Source organism: Oncorhynchus mykiss, chromosome 9, assembly GCF_057628025.1.
Source record: "Oncorhynchus mykiss isolate SJ-2025 chromosome 9, ASM5762802v1, whole genome shotgun sequence".
Classification (NCBI taxonomy): Eukaryota; Metazoa; Chordata; class Actinopteri; order Salmoniformes; family Salmonidae; genus Oncorhynchus; species Oncorhynchus mykiss.
The window spans coordinates 2,702,501-2,710,000 of NC_143030.1; the positions used below are offsets into that span (position 1 = coordinate 2,702,501).

A 7,500-nucleotide genomic window follows, 5' to 3' on the forward strand; every position below is an offset into this window, starting at 1 on the left:
CTTCATATGTAAACATATCTTTTAAACCATGTGAAGGGATGATTGAGGGGGAACCAATTATCTCTTCGCTCCACAACGTCTGTGTGCCAGTCACTGTGTCTCCGTGAGCTTGTCCAGAATGGGAGTGTCTAAAATGACAATATATATTCTAATGTCTTGGTACTATGTTGTACCAAGAACGAGAAGTAGAACCTCGTTTTAGGAGAGCAAACTGAATGATAATTTATAGCTAATGCTGTCTGGCTATGGAATACTCCTCTCTCAAGTAAAGTCTTCCTTTGTACTGTTCCTAAGATCTGTTATTCGTCATGTGAGTTGAGATGGGTGTGTCTTGGCTATAAATGATACTAAGAACTATTTTTTAAGCACTCTCAGAGAATTCATTTATAGACACTGAATTGATCTGAGAGTCACAGGGTTGTGATGGAGCTCATATAATTAAAGATGGACTTTATGATAACTCTGACTTGTGTGTGGTTTGCTCTCATGATTTGGTAAATACAGGAAATTTCCACTACACCACTCAAGGACATTCAGAGCCTTGTCCCAAAGCCAGTCCTGCGTTGTCTTGGCTGTGTGCTTTGGGTCGTGGGGCTTGAGCGCTCTGGACCAGGTTTTCATCAAGGATCTCTCTGTACTTTGCTCCGTTCATCTTTCCATCTATCCTGACTAGTCGCCCAGTCCCTGCCACTGAAAACATCCCCACAGCATGATGCTGCCACCACCATGCTTCACCATAGGGATGGTGCCACCACCATGCTTCACCATCATGGTGCCAGGTTTCCTCCAGACGTGATGCTTGGCATTCAGGCCGAAGAGTTCAATCCTGGTTTCATTAGACCAGAGAATCTTGTTTCTCATAGTCTGAGAGTCTTTAGGTGCCTTTTGGCAAACTCCAAGCGGGCTTTCATGTGCTTTTTACTGAGGAGTGGCTTCCGTCTGGCCACTCTACCACAAAGGCCTGATTGGTGGAGTGCTGCAGATTGGTTGTCCTTCTGGAAGGTTCTCCCATCTCCAAAGAGGAACTGGAGCTCTGTCAGAGTGAACATCGGGTTCTTGTTACCCTTCCCCAGATCTGTGCCTCGACTCAATCCTGTCTCGGAGCTCTACGGACATTTCCTTCGACCTCATGGCTTGGTTTTTGCTCTGACTGTCACACCCTGTTCTGTTTCACCTATGTGTCTTCACCCCCCATCAGGTGTCTCCCCTCATTATCCTCTGTGTATTTATACCTGTGTTCTCTGTTTGTCTGTTGCCTAGCAGCGTTTTTCTCCCCCGTCTTTTCTGAAGTTCTTGTTCTCTAGTTTTCCCGGTTTTGACCATTCTGTCTGCCCTGACCCTGAGCCTGAGCCTGACCCTGACCCTGACCCTGAGCCTGAGCCTGACCCTGAGCCTGACCCTGAGCCTGACCCTGAGCCTGACCCTGAGCCTGAGCCTGAGCCTGACCCTGAGCCTGAGCCTGAGCCTGAGCCTGACCCTGACCCTGACCCTGAGCCTGACCCTGAGCCTGACCCTGAGCCTGAGCCTGAGCCTGAGCCTGACCCTGAGCCTGACCCTGAGCCTGAGCCTGAGCCTGACCCTGAGCCTGACCCTGAGCCTGAGCCTGAGCCTGAGCCTGACCCTGACCCTGAGCCTGAGCCTGAGCCTGAGCCTGACCCTGAGCCTGAGCCTGACCCTGAGCCTGAGCCTGAGCCTGACCCTGAGCCTGAGCCTGAGCCTGAGCCTGACCCTGAGCCTGACCCTGAGCCTGAGCCTGAGCCTGAGCCTGAGCCTGAGCCTGAGCCTGAGCCTGAGCCTGAGCCTGACCCTGACCCTGAGCCTGCCTGGTGTTCTGTACCTTATGGACTCTGATCTGGATTCTCTGCCTGTCCTTGACCTGTAGTTTTGCCGCCTGTTCTAGTCATAAACTGTTGTTACTTCAACACTGTCTGCATCTGGGTCTTCTCCTGAAACCTGTCAACTGTGGGACCTTATACAGCTGTGCTTTACAAATCATGTCCAATCAATTGAATTTACCACAGGTGGAAACAAGATGCACCTGAGCTCAATTTCAATTTCAAGTCTCACAGAAAAGGGTCTGAATATTTTTTTATTTAAAAATGTGCACGTGTGTGTGCATGTGTGTGTGCACGTGTGTGTGCATGTGTGTGTGCAGGTGCGAGAGAGAGATCACAACTTAAAACAGAGTTGGAGCCCAAATATAGCACTAGCTATATCTATTTTTACCTCTCAGTGTCTGAAGTAGAATTATTTCAATATGTTCTCCTTCATATCTCCCTCCCTCTCTCTCTCTCTCTCTCTCTCTCTCTCTCTCTCTCTCGCTCTCTCTCTCTCTCTCTCTCTCTCTCTCTCTCCCTCCCTCCCTCCCTCCCTCCCTCATATTTCAATCTAAGGGCTTTATTGGCATGGGAAACACATTAACATTGCCAAAGCAACTGAAGTAGACAATAAACATATTTTAAAAATGAACAGTAAACATTACACTCACAAAAGTTCCAAAATAATAAAGACATTTCAAATATAATATCATGTGCAAATAGTTAAAGTACAAAAGGGAAAATAAATAAACAGAAATATGGGTTGTTTTTACGATGGTGTTTGTTCTTCACTGGTTGCCCTTTTCTCGTGGCAACAGGTCACAAATCTTGCTGCTGGGATGGCACACTGTGGAATTTCACCCAGTAGATATGGGAGTTTATCAAAATTGGGTTTGTTTTCGAATTCTGTGGGTCTGTGTAATCTGAGGGAAATATGTCTCTATTATGGTCCTGGCAGGAGGTTAGGAAGTGCCCAACTCATTTTGTGTGCAGTGAGCACATAGCCTGTCTTCTCTTGAGAGCCAGGTCTGCCTCCCTACCCCTCTCAATTCAATTTTCAATTTCAATTCAATTTAAGGGCTTTATTGGCATGGGAAACATATGTTAATATTACCAAAGTAAGTGAAATAGATAATAAACCAAAGTAAAATAAACAATAAGAATTAACAGTAAACATTACACTCACAAAAGTTCCAAAAGAATCACTCTCACTTCCCTCACATTACACATTTCGTAATAACAGAACGCATTTAGTAATAACAGAACGCATTTAGTAATAACAGAACGCATTTAGTAATAACAGAACGCATTTAGTAATAACAGAACGCATTTAGTAATAACAGAACGCATTTAGTAATAACAGAATGCATTTAGTAATAACAGAACGCATTTAGTAATAACAGAACGCATTTAGTAATAACAGAACGCATTTAGTAATCACACAACACATTTAGTAATCACACAACACATTTAGTAATCACACAACACATTTAGTAATCACATAATGCATTTAGTAATAACAGAACACATTTAGTAATCACACAACACATTTAGTAATCACACAACACATTTAGTAATCACATAATGCATTTAGTAATCACACAACGCATTTAGTAATCACATAATGCATTTAGTAATAACAGAACACATTTAGTAATCACACAACACATTTAGTAATCACACAACACATTTAGTAATCACACAACACATTTAGTAATCACACAACACATTTAGTAATAACAGAACGCACTCAGTAATCACAGAACGCATTTAGCAATCACACAATGCATTTAGTAATCACATAATGCATTTAGTAATCACATCAAGGGGCGGCAGGGTAGCCTAGTGGTTAGAGCGTTGGACAAGTAACCGGAAGGTTGCAAGTTCAAACCCCCGAGCTGACAAGGTCGTTCTGCCCCTGAACAGGCAGTAACCCACTGTTCCTAGGCCGTCATTGAAAACAATAATTTGTTCTTAACTGACTTGCCTAGTTAAGTAAAGGTAAAATATAAAAAATAATAATAATGCATTTAGTAATGACAGAATGCATTTAGTAATCACAGAATGCATTTAGTAATCAAAGAAAGCATTTAGTAATCACAGAACGCATTTAGTAATGACAGAAAGAGCCTGTCAAGAGCCTGTCTGTCAAGAGCCTGTCTGTCAAGAGCCTGTCTGTCAAGAGCCTGTCTGTCAAGAGCCTGTCTGTCAAGATCCTGTCTGTCAAGATCCTGTCTGTCAAGATCCTGTCTGTAAAAAGCCTGATTCTAAAAGCCTTTCACTCCATAGCTGATTCTTAAAGCCTTTCAGACCAAAGCTGATTCTAAAAGCATTTCAGACCATAGCTGATTCTAAAAGCCTTTCACTCCATAGCTGATTCTAAAAGCCTTTCACTCCATAGCTGATTCTAAAAGCATTTAAGTCCATAGCTGATTCTAAAAGCCTTTCACTCCATAGCTGATTCTAAAAGCCTTTCAGACCATAGCTGATTCTAAACGCCTTTCAGACCATAGCTGATTCTAAAAGCCTTTCATTCCATAGCTGATTCAAAATAATCACTCTCACTTCCCTCACATTACACATTTAGTAACAACAGAACGCATTTAGTAATAACAGAACGCATTTAGTAATCACATAATGCATTTAGTAATCACAGAATGCATTTAGTAATCACAGAATGCATTTAATAATCTATAAATGCATTTAATAATCTATAAATGCATTTAGTAATAACAGAACGCATTTAGTAATCACAGAATGCATTTAGTAATAACAGAACTCACTTAGTAATCACAGAACGCATTTAGTAATCACATAATGCATTTAGAAATCAAATAATGCATTTAGTAATGACAGAATGCATTTAGCGATGACATAATGCATTTAGTAATCACAGAATACATTTAGTAATTACACAAGACATTTAGTAATTACAGAAAGCATTTAGTAATCACAGAACGCATTTAGTAATGACAGAAAGAGCCTGTCAAGAGCCTGTCTGTCAAGAGCCTGTCTGTCAAGAGCCTGTCTGTCAAGAGCCTGTCTGTCAAGAGCCTGTCTGTCAAGATCCTGTCTGTCAAGATCCTGTCTGTCAAGATCCTGTCTGTAAAAAGCCTGATTCTAAAAGCCTTTCATTCCATAGCTGATTCTAAAAGCATTTCAGACCATAGCTGATTCTAAAAGCCTTTCACTCCATAGCTGATTCTAAAAGCATTTCAGATCATAGCTGATTCTAAAAGCCTTTCATTCCATAGCTGATTCTAAAAGCCTTTCAGACCATAGCTGATTCTAAAAGCCTTTCATTCCATAGCTGATTCTAAAAGCATTTCAGACCATAGCTGATTCTAAAAGCCTTTCACTCCATAGCTGATTCTAAAAGCCTTTCACTCCATAGCTGATTCCAAAAGCCTTTCATTCCAAAGCTGATTCTAAAAGCCTTTCAGATCATAGCTGATTCTAAAAGCCTCTCACTCCATAGCTGATTCTAAAAGCCTTTCATTCCAAAGCTGATTCTAAAAGCCTTTCAGACCATAGCTGATTCTAAAAGCCTCTCACTCCATAGCTGATTCTAAAAGCCTTTCAGATCATTGCTGATTCTAAAAGCCTTTCACTCCATAGCTGATTCTAAAAGCCTTTCATTCCAAAGCTGATTCTAAAAGCCTTTCAGACCATAGCTGATTCTAAAAGCCTTTCATTCCAAAGCTGATTCTGAAAGCCTCTCACTCCATAGCTGATTCTAAAAGCCTCTCACTCCATAGCTGATTCTAAAAGCCTTTCACTCCATAGCTGATTCTAAAAGCCTTTCACTCCATAGCTGATTCTAAAAGCCTTTCACTCCATAGCTGATTCTAAAAGCCTCTCACTCCATAGCTGATTCTAAAAGCCTTTCACTCCATAGCTGATTCTAAAAGCCTTTCACTCCATAGCTGATTCTAAAAGCCTTTCACTCCATAGCTGATTCTAAAAGCCTTTCATTCCATAGCTGATTCTAAAAGCCTTTCAGATCATAGCTGATTCTAAAAGCCTTTCAGATCATAGCATATTCTAAAAGCCTTTCACTCCATAGCTGATTCTAAAAGCCTTTCACTCCATAGCTGATTCTAAAAGCCTCTCACTCCATAGCTGATTCTAAAAGCCTTTCACTCCATAGCTGATTCTAAAAGCCTTTCAGTCCATAGCTGATTCTAAACGCCTTTCACTCCATAGCTGATTCTAAAAGCCTTTCACTCCATAGCTGATTCTAAAAGCCTTTCATTCCATAGCTGATTCTAAAAGCCTTTCACTCCATAGCTGATTCTAAAAGCCTTTCATTCCATAGCTGATTCTAAAAGCCTTTCACTCCATAGCTGATTCTAAAAGCCTTTCAGACCATAGCTGATTCTAAAAGCCTTTCAGACCATAGCTGATTCTAAAAGCCTTTCACTCCATAGCTGATTCTAAAAGCCTTTCACTCCATAGCTGGATTTGCAAGATAACTTTTCATCCATTTTCATTTTGGCACAAATGAAAATGTGGCACTGACTCACCCATGGATTGATGTTTCAGTATTGTCTCGAGAGTTTGTCGTTTGACTAACCTTGTGCGACATCAACGTGCAGTTACATGCCAAGCTCGAGCAGGCTTGAGAGAGTTGCAGGTGCACGATCAATATCCATCTTCGTAGTACTGATATAGCCTGAGCTGGAATGTGAAGTTAACTGAAGCTGGCTAGCTTTATAAAAACCTGACCTGGAATATGAAGCTAACTGAAGCTGGCTAACGTTATAAAAGGCTGAGCTTGAATGTGAAGCTAACTGAAGCTGGCTAGCTTTATAAAAACCTGACCTGGAATATGAAGCTAACTGAAGCTGGCTAGCGTTATAAAAGGCTGAGCTTGAATGTGAAGCTAACTGAAGCTGGCTAGCTTTATAAAAACCTGACCTGGAATATGAAGCTAACTGAAGCTGGCTAGCTTTATAAAAACCTGACCTGGAATATGAAGCTAACTGAAGCTGGCTAGCGTTATAAAAGCCTGACCTGAAATGTGAAGCTAACTGAAGCTGGCTAGCGTTATAAAAGCCTGACCTGAAATGTGAAGCTAACTGAAGCTGGCTAGCGTTATAAAAGGCTGAGCTGGAATGTGAAGCTAACTGAAGCTGACTAGCGTTATAAAAGCCTGAGTAGATCTAGCTTGCTTCTTAGTATCCCCCTCAAGAGAGCAAATATTCCGGACAGAGACACTCAAAGCTAGGCTGACTCAAAGCTAGGCTAACTCAAAGCTAGGCTGACTCAAAGCTAGGTTAACTCAAAGCTAGGCTGACTCAAAGCTAGGGTAACTCAAAGCTAGGCTGACTCAAAACTAGGCTAACTCAAAGCTAGGCTAACTCAAAGCTAGGGTGACTCAAAGCTAGGCTAACTCAAAGCAATGGTAACTCAAAGCAATGGTAACTCAAAGCTAGGCTAACTCAAAGCTAGGCTAACTCAAAGCTAGGCTGACTCAAAGCTAGGCTAACTCAAAGCTAGGCTGACTCAATATTGCTTTGAGTTAGCCTAGGTTTAACTCAAAGCTAGGCTAACTCAAAGCTAGGCTGACTCAAACCTAGGCTAACTCAAAGCAATGTTAACTCAAAGCTAGGCTGACTCAAAGCTAGGCTAACTCAAAGCTAGGCTGACTCAAACCTAGGCTAACTCAAAGCAATGTTAA

General features: G+C 41.7%; 1 protein-coding gene across 6 annotated transcripts in view; it reads right to left on the reverse strand.

The window, feature by feature from the left end:
- The window catches only part of LOC110494899 (disks large homolog 4), a 121,800-nt gene that overhangs the window by 78,835 nt on the left and 35,465 nt on the right, over positions 1 to 7,500 (reverse strand). The window lies entirely within an intron of this gene.